Here is a 19,451-nt window from a genome sequence, read left to right on the forward strand (position 1 = left end):
AGTAAAAACATCAATATGGCTTTAGAAAAAGAACTCATTTTTAAGCGTATCCATCTGTATGTGTTCTGATATGGGTGGGCATGTTTTCAGCTCTTTGCGGTAGCCCAATGTCCCTGTCATTATAGAAAAACATGGTTTGGGATCAGGATTAGATTAATAAAGAAATGGAGAGGTATTAGGGTAGGGTTACTGAGGTTAAGGATTAGGTTTAGGGGTCAGTGAGGTAAGAGGTAAGATGTGGTCAGAGCACAGGGTATGCTATGATACAACACCCCTGGAGCACAGAGAGTGAAGGGCCTTGTTCATGTGCCCAACAGCAGCTTGGTGACACTGTGGGCTTGAACCCCCACCTTTCTAATCAATAATACAGCACCTTACCCACTGAGCTACCACTTCCCCTGATTGATATTAGTGGTAAAGATTAGAATGGGAGTTAGAAACATTAGGATTAGAGGTGTTATGTAAGAGTTATGGATTTTATTCATTATTAATGAATAAGATTAGAGGTAAAGATTAGAACTAGGATTTGCAGTTAGATGTAAGGATTAGGATTAGGCATTAGTGAGGTAAGAAGTAGTGATTAAGATTGAGGTTTATGAGGCTAGAGGTTAGAGGTATAAATTAAGATTATCGGTCAGTTCAGTTCAAGGTAAGGATTAGGATTAGGGGTTAATGAGGTTAGATATAACGATTAGCATTACTACTTAGCAAATCGGTGGTAAAGATTTTGATTGACGGTTATTGAGGTAAATTTGTCCCCTGGTGGTCTAGTGGTTAAGATGCAGCGCTCTCACCGCTGCGACCCGGGTTCGATCCCCGGTCAGGGAACCATCCCCAGCCACTTTCAGTGCCGGTCCCAAGCCGGGATTAATTGGGGAGGGTTGCGTTAGGAAGGGCATCCAGCGTAAAACATGTGCCAAATCAAACGTGCGGAGGATCCGCTGTGGCGACCCCTAACGGGAGAAGCCGAAAGAAAGGAGAAGAAAGGAGGAGGTTATTGAGGTAAATTTAGGATTAGGTTAGAGTAAGTGAGTAAAGTTTTACCCTGGATAAATACTGTAAGGTTAAAAGGTTGGTCTTAGTTTAGAATTTAACATTATTTAGCATAATGTGCAATTTATGCATTTAATGCATAACTTGATGATCCCACACATAGTAGTACATATACTTGATTAATAACCCATGTGTATATATGTGTATGTGCGCACTGAACAGGTCCACTCAGTATATACTGCTTACAAAATGATCTTATGTGTGTGTGTTTCGTTTTTCATGATTTATACTGCTGAACAAGCAACATACATACGTATTACACTGTGCTGCAAGATGTGCATAAATATTGTATTTTGTATAATATTTTATAAGACCACAGAGGCTTTGTGGGTTTATTAGGTGTGTAATATAGAACTGTCTGGGGAAATATACATACACCTTGCTTAATAACGTGTGTTTGATGTGGGCATATGTGTTTGTATATAAAACAGAATGTCCACTCTTTATTTACTGCTCATCAAATGATCTTATGAGATACCTTAGTGTGTGTGGGTGTATGCGTGTGTGTGTGTGTGTGTGTGTGTGTGTGTGTGTGTGTGTGTGTGTGTGTGTGTGTGTGTGTGTGTGTGTGTGTGTGACATACTGCACAAGCACGAAAATGTGTTGTGTTCGTGGGTGATGACTCAGTAAGGGACAGAACAGAGCTCATGTCAAAACAACAGCTACGATACTGTTATGTCATCATGTCATGCCACTGTCCCTCACTCATCAAGACACCAAGCTCCTTTGCATATCACCATGGTCACAGGCCAGGGTCTCTCTCTCATCGTGACAACAAAAGCTCAACGGGTTCTATATTTAAATGAATATCAGGTTCTATATTTGAATTGAGGCTCCTTAGAACATTCCCGAGTCGAAGCGAGAAAACAGAGGCACCTCTACCTGACTGCCATATTACATTAAAAAAAAGCAGTGATAAGATAAATAGGGAAATGTCGGAAGAACAAAGAAAGTACTCTTGGTTCTTAGTTATGGAGATATAATTAAAAGGCATGCTTCTTTCCCTGTACTTAGACTATAACCTTTGTGATTCTTGCAGCGTTCATGTTTAAATAGAAGAAAGAAAGTAGCATGACCTTCTCTCAGTCTCAGGCGAGATCATTTTTTGATAAAATCGCTTAGTGTAGGCAGGCAGTTTATCAGGGTTACCTAACATATGCCACATACTACACCAAAGTATAATTATGGGCTATGAATGCAAAGATGACAGAGACAGAATTACTGTATCCCAGCTGCTGCTCTGCACAACTTGTCTTCCCCGATGTTTCCAAAGGTTGTACTCAGACACTCAATAGAGACACTCAATTTGAGACTCAATCCACGTTTGTACTCTTTCCAAAGCCTAAAATATGCAATGAACGCCACTAAATACAGGGCAGGAGCATGATAGGAGACAGAAAATGTGAACCTAAAACTTCTATTTTGTATGTTTGTCTCGTTGTTATGTTGGGACTTTTCTGTATTTCATCTCTATTATACATGAAAGCATGCTCTTAATGTGCCTTGCCAAAATTTTGGAATAAATCCATTTAAATGCATTTTTGTTTAATACAAAGAACCGCAGCTAAAAATTGCAGTATGCTTCGCTAGCTACCAAGCAGGGCTGTAATAGTATTGGACAAATATAACAAATGAATAATATAACATTTTTATTAAATTTTCCTTTGATTTATTATACTATTACTTTATTATAGCATTTTATTAATAGCATTTATATTAAATTTTTGTATATTATATATCCATTTACATGATTATACATCATACTATACAGTGTACTTCTTCTTCTTCTTTTTCTTTCGGCTGCTCCCATTAGGGGTCGCCACAGCGGATCATCCGTCTCCATACCACCCTGTCCTCTATATCTGCCTCTTTTACACCAACTACCTGCATGTCTTCCCTCACCACATCCATGAACCTCCTCCTTGGCCTTCCTCTTTTCCTCCTACCTGGTGGCTCCATCTTCAGCATTTTTCTACCAATATAATTCATGTCCCTTCTCTGCACATGTCCAAACCATCTCAATCTCGCCTCCCTCACCTTGTCACCACAACATCCTACATGTGCTGTCCCTCTAATAAACTCATTTCTAATCTTGTCCATCCTCGTCACTCCCAACGAAAACCTCAACATCTTCAGCTCTGCTACCTCCAGCTCCACCTCCTGTCTTTTACTCAATGCCACTGTCTCTAATCCATACAACATCGCAGGTCTCACCACAGTCCTATAAACTTTCCCTTTCATTCTTGCAGATACTCTTCTATCACAAATCACTCCTGTCACTCTTCTCCACCCACTCCACCCTGCCTGCACTCTTTTCTTTACTTCCCTAACACACTCTCCATTACTTTGCACTGTTGACCCCAGGTACCTGAACTCCTCCACCTTCTTCACCTCTTCACCCTGCAACCGCATCACTCCACTGCCCTCCCTCTCATTCACACACATGTACTCTGTCTTACTCCTACTGACTTTCATTCCCCTTCTCTCCAGCGCATATCTCCACCTCTCCAGGCTCTTCTCAACCTGCTCTCTACTCTCACCACAAATCACAATATCATCTGCAAACATCATAGTCCAGGGAGACTCCTGTCTGACCTCGTCCGTCAACCTGTCCATCACCACTGCAAACAGGAAAGGGCTCAGGGCCGATCCTTGATGTAGTCCAACCTTCACCCTGAACCAGTCTGTCGTACCTACTGCACACTTTACTGCCGTCACACTGTCCTCATACATGTCCTGCACCACCCTCAAATACTTCTCTGACACACCTGACTTCCTCATACAATACCACAACTCCTCTCTCGGCACCCTGTCGTACGCTTTCTCTAAATCCACAAATACACAATGCAGCTCCTTCTGTCCTTCTCTATACTTCTCCATCAACATCCTCAAAGCAAATAAGGCATCTGTGGTGCTCTTCCTCGGCATGAAACCATACTGTTGCTCACAGATGGTCACCTCTTCTCTCAGCCTGGCTTCCACTACTCTTTCCCATAACTTCATGGTGTGACTGATCAACTTAATTCCCCTGTAGTTACTGCAGGTTTGCACATCTCCCTTATGCTTAAAGATCGGTACCAGCACACTCCTTCTCCATTCCTCAGGCATCCTCTCCCCTTCCAGAATCCTGTTAAACAATCTGGTTAAAAACTCCACTGCCATCTCTCCTAAACATCTCCACGCTTCTACCGGTATGTCATCTGGTCCAACCGACTTTCCATTCTTCATCCTCTTAATCGCTGCTCTCACTTCCTCCTTACTAATCCTATCTACATCCTGCTTCACCAACTCCACATCCTCCAACCTTCTCTCTCTCTGATTTTCCTCATTCATCAGCTGCTCAAAATACTCCCTCCATCTTCTCAACACACTCTCCTCACTAGTCAACACATTTCCCTCTCCATCCTTTATTGCTCTAACTTGCAGTACATCCTTCCCAGCTCGGTCCCTCTGCTTGGCCAATCGGTATAAATCCTTTTCTCCTTCCTTAGTGTCCAACCTCTTATACAGTTCCTCATATGCCTTTTCCTTGGCTTTCGCCACATCCCTTTTAACCTGCTGCCGCATCTCCTTGTACTCCTGCCTACTTTTCTCATCACTCTGTCGATCCCACTTCTGTTTTGCCAATCTCTTTCCCCTAATGCTCTCCTGCACTTCCTCATTCCACCACCACGTCTCCTTGTCTTGCTTTCTATTTCCAGATGTCACACCAAGTACTTTTCTAGCTGCCTCCCTCATCACTCCTGCGGTAGTTGCCCAATCATCCGGCACCTCTTCACCACCACCAAGCCCCTGTCTGACCTCTTCCCTGAACCTCACACTACACTCTTCCTCCTTCAGTTTCCACCATCTTATTCTTCTTTCAAACCTTACTTTCCTCCTCTTCTTCTTCGCCTCCAAAACCATCCTACAGACCACCATTCGATGCTGTCTAGCTACACTGTCCCCCGCCAACACCTTACAGTCTCCAATCTCCTTCAGGTTGCATCTCCTACACAGAAGATAATCCACCTGTGTGCACCTTCCTCCACTCTTATATGTCACCCTATGATCCTCCTTCTTCTTAAAATACGTGTTCACCACTGCCATTTCCATCCTTTTAGCAAAATCTACCACCATCTGCCCTTCCACATTCCTCTCCTTAAAACCATACCTACCCATCACCTCCTCATCACCTCTGTTCCCTTCACCTACATGCCCATTAAAGTCTGCCCCAATCACCAATCGTTCTTTCCTAGATACACCATCTACCACTTCATCTAATTCACTCCAGAATCTTTCCTTCTCCTCCATCTCACAGCCAACTTGTGGAGCATAGGCACTGATGACATTTATCATCATCCCTTCAACTTCCACCTTCACGATCATCACCCTATCAGAAACTCTCTTCACCTCCACTACACTCTTACTGTACTCTTCCTTCAGAATCACCCCTACACCATTTCTCTTTCCATCCACACCATGATAAAACAGTTTAAACCCACCTCCAATGTTCCTGGCCTTACTCCCTTTCCACTTGGTCTCCTGAACACACAACACATCTACCTTTCTCCTCTCCATCATATCAGCTATCTCTCTCCCTTTACCCGTCATAGTACCAACATTTAAAGTACCAACCCGAACCTCTACTCTCCTACACTGCTCCTTTTCCTGCCGTCTCTGTAGACGCCTTCCTCCTCTCCTTCTCCTCCTTCGGCCAACAGTAGCCCAATTTCCACCGGTACCCTGTCGGCTAACGATACCTGTGGCGGTCGTTGTTAACCCGGGCCTCGACCGATCCGGTATGAAATTCTCATTTGTGATCCGCATATTTGATTTGGCACATGTTTTACGCTGGATGCCCTTCCTAACGCAACCCTCCCCATTTACCCGGGCTTGGGACCGGCACTAAGAGTACACTGGCTTGTGCCCCCCTAATGGCTGGGTTATACTATACAGTGTACATTGTATGAAATTTAATGTATTATATTGAAATACAATATAGTAGGATATATTCTACATAAAATGTAATATATATATATATATATATATATATATATATATATATATATATATATATATATATATATATATATATATATAATTTGCACACGCACTGGTGTTATACACTGGGGGTTATTCTTTGTGTATTTGTGACCAATTTAGTACCTTAAAGTTAAGGTTCATCATGTAGTAAAGCATAGTGAGAAACTCCTCAAAACGCACACATTCTCACACACACACCTATAATGAGGCATAATTGCCGGTAATAAATGCACATCAACCGTACAAGCATACACTGCCACCCACAGAGACATATGGTCTGTACTGTAGTCTGCTGAACACACACACACACACACACACACTCACAAACACCAACACACATATACACACACAATTAAACTCACACAAACTGTACGCACATGTACACACACACACACACACACACACACACACACACACACACACACACATACATCTAAAATACAAAATGTTTACTGCTGACTTGGAACAAAGAACTGAGGTAACATGTTTAGGGGTGGAGGTATTTAGTGACCATGACAACCACTCAAGCAATTCAGTTTTAGGAATGTTCCCATATTGCTGCCATTTTAGTAATTAGCACAATAGACCAACATGGTTTCGAACTGTTGAGTACATTTTGTGTAGTGTGTTAAAATGATCTACACTGATTCTTGTACACTCACCAACTACATTCACAATACATTCTTGTACTCCTGCACACCTGCTCATTCATGCACTTATCCAATCAGCTAATTATGAGCACAATTCATCAAGAACACAGATACAAGTACAAACGCTTCAGGCTACGTCTACACTAATTCGGATACATTTGAAAATGGCATTTTTGTTTAGAAATGCTCTGCATCCAGAAAATCGTCTTCAAGCTTTTGCTCAAAGTTGCTAATCCACACTTTCGCCTCTGTACTGTGCTTTTTGGCCTGCGTCATTTCCGCCTGGCAATTATTTACTTTCTGGCTCTTTGAGACTTCACGGCAATATTGAGGACAGGCACCGCCACATGGCTTAAAATGCGTCATACTGTAGTTTTCAAAAGCCTCCATTTTCACAGTCCAAATGCCGTTTTCAAATGTATCTACTCTATGCCTTCTCAGTGTGGATAGAAGGCCAAACCAGGGATAAAAATATGTAAATGTATTATAGTGGACATGGCCTTAGTTTAAGTTTAAATCAAACTTCAGAATGGATGTCTATGATTTTAACTATCACATGGTTGTTGGTAACAGAGTTTGAGTATTTCATTAACTACTGATCTCATAGAAATGTTACACTTAGAGTTTACATGGAATGGTACCAAAAAAGTATATAATAAATTATTAGTGAGCAACATTTCAGTGGGTGGAAATAATTTGGGGTTAAAATAAAAATTGTCATATTGGTTCAAGATGCCAGGAGGTAAATACAGTAAATCATCGGTCTTTCTAGCCGTGTTGACCAGAAAATCATCTCAACATGCAAAAAAAATCAAACCTTAAAGTAAATGTGCTACAGCAGCAGGAAACATATCAGGTTCCAGTCAAGTCATCCAAGAACAGGAATCTGAGAAAACTGGACATTGGATGAAAAAGAAAAAAAAGTCTTAATTTGTCCAGTTTTTATGGCTGATTAGATAACTGCATACATGTGTAGAAATCTTCTTTTACATTTTTTTTTTTTTAAGTATCCATTTCCAAATACAGCGTATACACCTTCTAAATGCTAAGAGAACAAGTTCATAGATAGGATTGGAAATTCTAAGTAAATAAACATGTCTCAGGTCTCACTGCTTCTGGGTTGGTTTCTGTATCATTACTGAGTACTAATTTGTGGGTGGGATATTGGCAGTGACTAAAAATTGGAGATAATGTGGGTCTGCTTCAAAACCAAGCCAGTACTGAATCGGTCATCATGTCAATGAAAGGGTTTACCATACGCACACACACACACACACACACACACACAAACACACACACACACACACACACACACACACACACACACACACACACACACACACACAGAGACAGAGGCCTTGTAATCATTGCCATGCTTGGTGTCTTCACTGCGCTCCCCTTTGATCTATCACACACACTCAAGACTCCTGTGATCTTTGAGAAAAGTGGTGCGCGCACACACACACACACACACACACACACACACACACACACACACACACACACACACACACACACATATTTCAACCCAGGAGTATGCCACTCCTAAATACCATAAAAAATTTAATAACAGTGTGTGTAGTGTGTCTGTGTAAGGGGTAAATTTTGAATACCAGTCAGTGAACAGGAGAAAATACACTGGATCGAGAAGTTTTGTTAAAAAATTATAAAAAGTGAAATAAAGAGCATGTGCAAAGTCAGAATAAACATATGGTCCAACTCTGCTAAACACCTGGACACCAGACGGTATTTAAATATTTGGGAGCAAGAAATGGAGGGATAGAGGAATTTTTAAAAAGCAGGTGGAGGACGTAGAAATGAAGCAGAGCAATGCACGCAAGTGCTGACGGGAGGAGAGGAGACGGTAAAAAAGTAAGGAAGGATAAAGTAAGAAAAGTTGCTAAAGTAGAGTGGCAAAAAAGAGAACGAAAGAAGCAGAGCAGACAGAAAGAGAAAGAGCAGAGGAGAGGAGGAATACAAAAAGGAGGTGAGAGACAAAGTGAGGAAAGGACAGAAGCAATAACGTGAGGCGATAGGGAGAGAGAAATAAAGAGAGGAGAGAACATACAGTAATAAAGAGAAGGAGTAATAAAGAGAAAAGGATATATAAAGGAGATGAGATGAGAGCATAAATAGATGTTAAAGCAGAAGAAAAGAGAAGAAGAGGAGGAGATAAAATGTGATGGCAGATGAGAGGCCAAGACAGAGAGAGAAAAGGAGAGACAGAGTGGAGAGAATGCGTGGGCTGCTTTCACATTTAAACAAGTCACAGAATTACTTAGCGCTGAAAGACATGGAGAGAACATGATCATATGTCTCTTCCTTCTCTAGCACTTATAGTTTAATCTCTCAGTAGGTTTGATTCCTCAGTGGAACAATCACACCAACATGAAATAAGAATGAGGAAAGACAGTAAAGAACACAATAAAGCATAGACACGTGGGGAAATAGAGAACGAGAGAAATAGAAGGAAGGAGGGAGGCACCAGACAGCACTCATCTCAAGAGTAACAGATTTTCCTACATGCACCAGAGACACACCACTAGTGGGCCTCTGACTATCATAGCTATCTGTCTGATTTAGACCAAGTGTCATTTCGATTAGTCGTTAATTTACGTACAATTCCTAACAAATAGTCCGTTAAACACGGCCTGATAAATGGAATCTCACAATCTGAAATCAAATCTGTAAGTGTTATTGGTTTGTGGGTCTTTTGAGCCTGGAAATGCTTTTAACACACAAAGAAAAAATTCAAACTCGTGGATGCTAATCAAAGCTACCACCAAATAAATTCTTCAAAAAAACCTTACTTTTTAATTTTGTTTTGTATTTTAAGGTAAACTTGCAATGATTAGTAGTTATGTCATTCAAATAGTGAACATTGTTGCTAGGCAATTAGAAAATATAGACGCTAACCACACTACTTACACAGCCAATATAAGGACATTGTCTCTGTGGAAAAAAAAAAATGCTAATATTGTAAATATTAAATTTAAATCCAATTAACACAAAAAGGGACAAATTCTATCTTTAATATTTTTATTTGAGAGATATTCCGTATTTATTAAAAATTTTAAATGTTTATTATCAAATTCAAAAACTTTTATGATTATATAAATATTTATTATATGATATATTATATAATATAATATTATTTGTATATTTTTTATATATAATCTGCAATTATACATTTGATATTACACACATATAATGGACATATAATTGCAGTGTGTGTGTGTGTGTGTGTGTGTGTGTGTGTGTGTGTGTGTGTGTGTGTCAGACTGCATGTCTCTGAACACACCACCCCATCTCATTACTCCACACCTCCGTGGCAACCATTTGAACCCGTGCAGTGACACTTGGCTGCAAGACAAGCATCCCTGAGTAGCGCTCATTATGGGACGGAAGAATAAATCTCACCTCTTGCTGGTGGCCAAAGTATTATTGCATTCAATTGCCCCAGCTGTGGAACAATAACTATGATCTAATATGAAGAGGATTATTATTGGCACTTTCTATCCAATAGCATAATCGCAGAGAACAATACTTCTGTCATTATCTCTCAAGTGCACATGCACACACATATGCATACATACACTTCTTATTGAGCCAGGCGATGGGGAAATGCCAGTAGATTTGCCAGGGCATGAGAGAGTATGCACTCGGGAGGATAATAAAATCCATGCTCGTGTGTTGAAGATAGCAATGCTTGTTGAAGAACACCTGAGTCTGGCTAGAGCTGTAATGTTGAGACATTCAAAAAATGGTTTTGCCTCAAGTCATAATACAATGAGCAATCTGTCCACCATTAGTCTCTATCACACCATTTTTTTTCTCTGTCTCTCTGGTGCATCCTGGGAATGTGAGCAGATGGAGTGTGTGATGTGGTCAGAGAATGACCATTTGGTCCTTTGTATCTTTTTTTTTTTCTTAAAGTCTTTTCTCATTATTTTCAGATTCACTGTAATCACCGATGAGTCTCATTGTCTAGTATATACTGTGAGTTCCCAGCTGAGAACGAACATTATCAAGAGCATTTGTTGAATTCTATAAGCTATAAAAGGGTTGTACTGCGACATTTCTGCACTGTTCTGGAAAATGTGATATGAGTCACAGTATTCTTATAACATGACACAAAGTCAGGAAATACTAAATTCAGGATTTTGGCATCAGGAGGTTTGGGGTATGTGTCATTCATATGGCATTCAAGTGGTGGGGAGAACACTGTTGCTAGTCAACTTTAAAATACAAAGAGCATAAAATCTAGGTCATATGCTAACATTGTAAGTAGGCAGCATACGAACAGAAAAACTGAAAGTAAATTTGATTGTCATACATTGTGAATGGTCCTAAGTGGTGTTTTATAGCTCCTCCGTGGTGAACAATCTCAACAATTATGCATCTTTCTGCAGCTTTTTAAAGTCAGGAGTCAAAGTTGAAAGCATGCATTCTGGCTGTTAGATACAAACCAAAATCAATACTTTGATTTGCTTTACATAAATGTTAGTACACAAGTTTATTAAGGTTTACGTATTATATTTCACCGAATGTTTAGAGCCCATTTCCTTTGCAGTGATATTATAAAACATCTGTATTGGTTTTAAAACTTGCACTGTATAAGATAACTACAGACAGATAGCTCTGTCATAGTTAAAAAGTTTAATGTATTCATGATCTACAATGCTTTAGTTGGCTTCCATCTGAAATATAGCTTATATACTGTTTACATTATGGCTATCCATGCAAATTATATCACAGGCATTAAATAGTGTAGGTAGAAAGCACATAAACATAACAAACAAAAATAAATGTGCTTCTGATATGCATTAACATGGAATTGCACTATATTATGGCCATGAGATACTGTAGTCTGGTTTAAGAGAGTCACTAAATTAAATACATAGCCTATGTTAATGGAATTGTGTTATGTCAACAACAGATCATTTTAAATATTGTGTAGGTTAAGTTTGAGCAGACTCCTTCTGCATCTCAAGAAGCCCCATATGGAATCAAAACCAAAAGGTTGAGAACCTGTATTGGCCTGACATTCAGAAAACCCTTGTCTAATTTATTCCAAGTGACACTCAAGTTCCGTCTAATGATTAATCTTCATTTTAATTTGTCTGGTTGAATAAATCATACATACAGAATATTAGTACATACAATTTAACCAACTACCACTTAATGATCAATTAATTAGTTAATGGAACTCTATCGCTTTAGCCAGTGACTAAAATGATGTACTCCAATATACTACCATTTTCTCCTACAGAGAGCATTAAGCGTGAACTTCCTCATTTTGTTAAGTGGGATGGAGCCATTAAGGACAAAGATATGTTTTCTAATGAGCTTACTTAGGATGTTTTGCAGAGTGTGGCACGGAGAATAAAGGTGTGTGAGTACACAGTGCACCGAGTGCTGCAATATCAGGAATAAAAGGCTTAAGTGCTCACACACAGAACACAAACAAATAAAAACACTGAACTGCTATTGAAAGAGATGGAGCAGTATATCGTGGGGCAAACAAGGAATCAGTCTAACCAAACCAAAGGATGAGATGCACACACTACTGCTATTAATAACACTATTTTCAGAATATTTTGATGAACAGGTTGAAGACACAAGAGCTTTCAAAACTCAATTTCAACCCATTTCTGTAACATGGATTTGATCCAGTCTCATAACTTTGACTATAGAGCTTGCAGATTGCCACAGACTTCTACCCAGACCTTTCCTGGGCTGATGCTTGTGATCCATCTTGTAGAGACGAGTTATTGATGGGACTGCTTAAATTGGGGACAGTACAAATCAAATCACTGCACTCTGATATTGAATTCCAGGAACTAACTATTGCTGTTCAGCAGCTTTCATTTGGCTGTGCACCTGGTATTGATGGCATGCCGACCCAATCTTATAAATGTTTTTGTCAAGCACTTGAAATGAATGAGATTTTTAAATGGTTATTTCGTGTTGCAAGACTACCTACTGGTGTCACAAGGGCAGTATTGCTTCTGCGTTCAAAATAGCCAGGAGACTGATGACGTTATTGTTTTCTAGACTACAAAACATCTGAAATGGCGTTCTATGAGAATATGAATTCAGGTTAATCTTATTTCCTCTGGTCTGTGACTGGATTGTTTAGTAGTGGATTTTATGAGGATTAAAATCTAATTATTTATCAAGATTTCTGTGTTGTGTACTTGAGGACTAAACTACAAAGTTGGTGTATGTTGTTATTTCATATATATATATATCACCTGAGAACTGAAGGATGATTTTAGTTTTTGTGCTGTATGTATGTTGGACCCTTTTCTACTACAAAATATGTAATGTTTTTAATGTACTTTTTTTATTCTGTTTTATCCCAAATATTTTATCCTAAATTACACAGATTATTACTAAGTAGTCGACAGCTTGGTTGCACTAGGATATGAACTCATGACATCATTAGATCATTAGCACAATGCTTTATCCATTGAGTCATGTCTGCTTATTTAAAAAAAACATTTTTAAACCTGAATGGGTGGAGGTTGCTATACACATTATTGCTGATTGGTCATCACAAGCTTCACAGAATGACCAACTCCCTCAGAGATATTATAAAAACCACATCTTTATCTAATAACCATTTCCTATCTTTAATCAGAGGGTAAAAGACACGCAAAACATAATGTTTCCCCAATGCATTAATTTTGTACATAAGTGCAAACAACTGCTCCAATTCATTGGACAGATGAAGGTTCTTACTGTAGTTTTCTAAAGGGGCTCTACTTGAAATCACTTTGTAAGGAATTTGCAATTTCATGAAAGGGTTTCAGGGTATTCAGAGGATCCAGGGAATGTTACATCATCTTTATATGCAGATGATGTAGCAGTGATTAATGGTTTTTCACAGTTATTACTTTGTTGATGCTATCCTCACCTTAGATAAACTGAGGTAAGTGCTCGAGATTTATCACAGAACAGAAGCGAAGATTTTGATTTCCCAAATTAATAACCAATTTACACTGAAGTAGGGTACAAATAATGAACATTAGGAATGTTTGGCAGTATAGCTGAATATAATCATTTTCAAAATGGGCGGGGGGAGGGGTGGGGGAGTGTAATGGGATAGGTATGCTCTGTGGACAGGTCTTATCAAGAGTCGTTTGTTTTATTCTGGAATGGAAAACTGTTATGAAGTTTTGGCAATAAAGCGAAATTATAGTGCTTCAGGATTGCACATTGTGCTTTAGACACAATGCGCAATGATAATGCAAGAGTTAATGAATTATTAAGAAATATAAAACACCAAAATAAATTCAATTTTGCTCACCTTCAAATTAATCTGTTCCAAAATTAATACTTTATTTTCCTAAAGCTTTTGTAGTGTGTGTGTGTGTGTGTGTGTGTGTGTGTGTGTGTGTGTGTGTGTGTGTGTGTGTGTGTGTGTGTACATCCTTTTTCACATGTCCTCTGCCTCTCCACCGTCACTGCCTAAAGCTCTTACCCCCCACCAACTCCCTCAAAAAATACGCTGTTTCTCAGCTGCATTTTCTTAATTCTGCTCTCTCTCTCTCTCTCTCTCTCTCTCCCTCTGTATTTTTCTCTCTCCCCCTCAGCATGCATATATATATATATATATATATATATATATATATATATATATATATATATATATATATATATATATATATATATATATATATATATATATATATATATATATATATGTGTATATATATATATATATATATATATATATATATATATATATATATATATATATATATATATATATGTGTATATATATATATATATATATATATATATATATATATATATATATAATGTGTGTGTGTATGTGTGTGTGTGTGTGTGTGTGTGTGTGTGTATATGTATGTGCCACTGGTTGCCATGCCAACCGATTCAGCCCACAGAGTTAGTGTGTGTGTGTGTGCATGTGTGTGAGAGAGAGAGAGGCAGAGAGAGAGAGTGTGAGTGTGTGTAAGAGAGGGGGAGTGAGAGAGAGGTAATTATTAAGAAAAAGACAGGGTTGAAAACACTCCTCAATCCCCACTATTTAACCACCTCCTCCTGTGGCATGTCACAGATCTCCCTCCTCTTCAATCTTTTCCTCCCTCTCTCTCTCTCTCTCTCTCTCTCTCTCTCTCTCTCTCTCTCCTTTTTTCTCCCTTCTTCTTTTTGTTCACATGCTCACTCTCCATCTGCATCTCTCAACTGCAGCTACTTGCTTGTATGTTTTTTCTAACTTTGTGCTCCTTTCGCTCAGCTTCCTGTTCCTCCTTCTCATCTCTCTGTCTCTTCCTCTGCATCTTTCTATGTCTCCGGATGATGACTCCAATGCCTGCTCAGGTTTTGCCTCCTTTCTGCTGCTGTTCCACAAAAATCTTCCTTTTGCAAACTTAAACATGTTGTAATTGCATGCTGAGAAGCTTTCTTTATTTCACACCCCCACACTTTGCCTCGTTTCATAACACCCCCTTCTTCTTTCTTATCCTTCTCTCGGCGTGTACAGTGTGCTCCTAATCTACCCATCTTTGTCTCCAGATGGCATTTTTATCCCTCCTCTTTCCCATTCTTCATATTCTCTATATCTTTTCAGAGCATTCGTGGCCAATCGACAGCAACTTGTTTTAATCTGTGAAATTTCATTCAATGAAAATACTTTACACTGCTGAGTGGATGTGTTGAAGAAATTGAAATTGTAAACGTGAAATAAACACTTTCTGTACATACACATATTTTTGAAAGAAAGCGAAGTATACATATACAACAAAAAATACTTTAGTTAGTAAAAGGAATATTTTTGGTAATGTATAATTCATAGTAATTTTTTAACATCCTATAGCTAATGTTACATATATATATATATATATATATATATATATATATATATATATATATATATATATATATATATATATATATATATATATATATATATTTTTTTTTTTTTTTTTTTTTTTTTAATTAGGTGTGTTAATAAATATAGCCATGATTCTGTATAACTTTGTGTATTTACACTTTGTGCAAATTTATTAGATTAAATTTTAATTATTTTCTATTAATCAAAATCTTGGTTGTGTCAATCAATAAAAGAAAGTTATTTGGCAACCAGGAGATTACTGGTGTGTGCTGTTCCTTCTCCATAACACGGTGAACGTAGGGCAGCATGTTTCTTGTCTCAGTGGGCCTCTGTTCTTGCTGAAGTTCAAATTTTTGACCACTAGGCACATACATAAATAAATATGTATTCTTAACTTAATATTTACTAGTGGTCCACATGAACAGGCTTAAATTTTACCTACACAAATTCAACATCAAGCATAAATAACGGTATATGTCCCTTTCATGTTTCATATATTTTCCCTTAATGAACTGCCTTTCTCACTTAGGAAAATGAGAATATATTGTTGTTTTCAAAAATATCTTGATTCAAAATGTAAGAGCAAAATTAACTAAAATTCATAAATGTGTATTCACCTAGACATTTCTGTTGTAATTTGAAACTGAACATGAATCTTATTTTTTAAATGTTCCCAAGCGAGTATTTTTCTTTAACAATTTTTTGTTAGGAAAAGCAGCCAACAAGCACACAGCATGTGTGGAAACTTCCTGAACACTGCTGGAAATGTGTCCCGGGTAGAAATATCATAAAACTGGTTAAGAGAATGCCAGGTATTACAAAACTGTACTCAAAGCTAGTTTGAGGAATCTGGCATAAAAAATTTTTTGAGAGATAATTAAGGACGTAGAAACGAATGAAGACATTGGACCTTGTTTATCAGGGTGGATATAAACTAATTTATTCATTATCATTTGCAGAAGCATTTAGAAATTATTTGTGAAAAATTATTCTTGAGAATGCTGAGTTAGTTGGAAAAGATAATTGTATCCTATAAGGAGTAGTTTGATTGCCATGAGATGAGTGTAATCTTATATACAGTTAACACTGTCAAGATAAATAAAAAATTTGAATTAGTCTATAAATTACAAAGAATTAGATAAGCAGATCAATAGGAAAAAATAATGTGACTGCATAAATAGAAGTAGAGTTATTGTGTGTCTGTAGTAACTTATGCGCTGCGGTAGCTGAGCTGCATTACTTTAGTAGGAGCATGCTGTACAGTATATACTGTACTGTGTTTAGGAACATGTGTTTACTAAATTGTCATATTTTGTTTACTCTTAATTTTACTAAAAGTATTAAAACATACAAGAAAAGTATCACAAAAGGGAAAGATAGGCACCTTATATCACACCCTTAGTTTAGTTTTACAGCTGGTAATTTAGTGCTTTAGATTAAATAAATAAAAATTCTCGGATGTAAGAGAGCATGATAATAAGTAATAATACAAATGACAAACTAGCTAAACGCTAATTCCTACATATTACAATACAAAGAAAGTGTATGTGCAGTACTGAAAAAATAAAAGCATTGAGTATTGTGCCACATTCTCGGTATACCATCTGTATGAATATAAGATGGATGTCTTGAAGCTGTCTGATGCTAAAAAATCACCTCATGTAGTTAGTGGTAATTCAGTAAGTGGTTGTCCAAATTATTTGGTAGATGAAAAAAAAAGAAAAAAAAAAAGAAAAAAAAAGGGTAAAGTGTAACAGCATCATTTGTTAATTCCCACAATTAGAAATATCTATAGGTGCTGCTTAGATCACTACAGATTTTGATTTAGTAGCTTGACAGTTGTTGAGAGAGATGATATCTGTATATGAAATCCAGCTCACTACAGAACTAAGAAAGCACTGAATTGACTTAATTTCTGGCAGCCATATTTGATTCATCTTCCTTATTCTCTACTGTTCATTTGGCTCCTCATTCTGCTCATTCTAGTGCTGTTGGAGGATCACAACAGCAGCAGCCTTAATTCTTTTGTAAAGCAATTCCTAAACATTTATTCATGATTTTTCAAGAAAGCAAAAAATATTACCAACAGAAAATACTGCAGTAAAATAGGGTCAGAAATACTGATGCTGGCACACAGAAAGATACTTTGGATCTATTTTAGTGTAGGATTATTATTTTCATGTCAGATTTATATCAGCTGCTCAAGTGACCAGAAGGTTGTGAGTTCAAACTCTTAGACTGCCTACAAAGGGTTCTTGAGCAAGACATTTTAAGCCTGATCAGTTATATAGTGAAAAAGTGTATTTTAACAAGTTAATTCTTACAGAATATTATTTATACCTCAGTATTGTTGATTTCCCAAATCTGCCTGATCAGAAGAAATAACTTCTTATTCTCTTAAATAGCAGCTGTAACAGTAATGCTGGCTGTAAATTGAAACACGGGTTTATGTGAATGTGCTCAATCTAATATGTTATTGTTTTTTACTAATCTGAAATTTAGGTAATCATGGTAATGGACTTTATTTTATAAACTAGCCCATTTTGTTTCATTGAGGATCTTGGATGTTGTCAATTACTAAATGTAGTCAAAATAGTTCTGAAATATGATGTGTAGCTTTATAATAAATCTAAATTTTTAATTGGTAATCTGCAAAATGCAGTGAGATGTGCTGCTATAGAAAAATAATTAACTTGCTTCGCTTCAGGTCTTGTCAAACCACCCTGTTGTTGACTATTATTCTATAACTGCATGCTCTGTTATGGTTTATTTCTTACTTATTGTTATTGGAACACATCAAATTGGTTGGTCCAGTGATTTCTGAGCATTGCAATTTATCCTCACACTAAGACACTGGTGCTTTTCTCTTTTTTTGTACCGTGTTCCTTTTTTTTTTGTCCAGAATGACAAAACAACTGTATTTGACTCCCACTCTATCAGTTGGTGGCATTTGCTAAAAGTCTTGCTGACATTTCCTTTCTTTTGGCACTCCTTTCTCTCTCTGTCCCTGCTTCTATTCATTCCCTTGCTTTCTACAGGGTAAAAACCAATACCTGTTCTTTTAGTCTGGACTTCTCATTCTCTCTCTCTCTCTCTCTCTCGCTCTCTCGCTCTCTTCCCTGTTTACCACTTTGACTTTTTTCCCTTTTCTTCATTCTCTCGTGCTGTCGTTCATCAAAGTCTGTTGGTGCAAAAGGCAGCAGTGTACTGGTAATAGCAGAAGTGACAGGAATACTAATACTGAGCCGATGAGCCCATTGCATTACTAGCTAACACAGCACCTCTTCAGCTTTCGACTTCAAAGTGCTTAGTTCAATCTGCTTTGAGCCATGTTACCCATGATCTCTAGACCAGATAAAAGAGTCTTTGACATGTAGGACACTGGGACAGTCTAGGTCACTTTATCAGATGACACTCACCAAACTGGTGCAATAGTGCAATCACCTTGGTAATTGCTCTGAATAATACATTAGAGCATATATATCTAAAAATAGACAACAAAAGATAGAAGGGAGAATCCAATAGTTAGAGAAAGAAAAATGAGATAGGACAGATAGAAAAATAGTAAGAGACCGAAGGGTCAAGAGAGAGAGAGATGCTACAGAGTGATATAGAAATCACAGTGACCCTGACCAGGGTAGAGCAGCTAGCAAAGAAGAAGAAAAAGAAAAAAAAAGAAATCTAGAATGACCAAAGACCAAGACATAAGTAAATTAACAACAAAAGAGAAAACAGCTAGAAGGAATACCAGAGACCATATGAGTGAGTGAACAAAACCAGACAGAAGAGTAAAAAAACAGATTTAGAGGAGGTTGTAGTCATCCTAAATCTGAGAGACTCCTTACTCCTATGTA

The 19,451-nt window shown here is 37.8% G+C and overlaps 1 protein-coding gene across 5 annotated transcripts in view; it reads right to left on the bottom strand.

Moving 5' to 3' along the window:
• grin2bb (glutamate receptor, ionotropic, N-methyl D-aspartate 2B-b) overlaps positions 1 to 19,451 on the bottom strand; it is a 112,255-nt gene that overhangs the window by 72,001 nt on the left and 20,803 nt on the right. The window lies entirely within an intron of this gene.

The sequence above is a fragment of the Silurus aristotelis genome (genome assembly GCF_946808225.1).
Source record: "Silurus aristotelis genome assembly, chromosome: 20".
NCBI classification, from domain to species: domain Eukaryota; kingdom Metazoa; phylum Chordata; class Actinopteri; order Siluriformes; family Siluridae; genus Silurus; species Silurus aristotelis.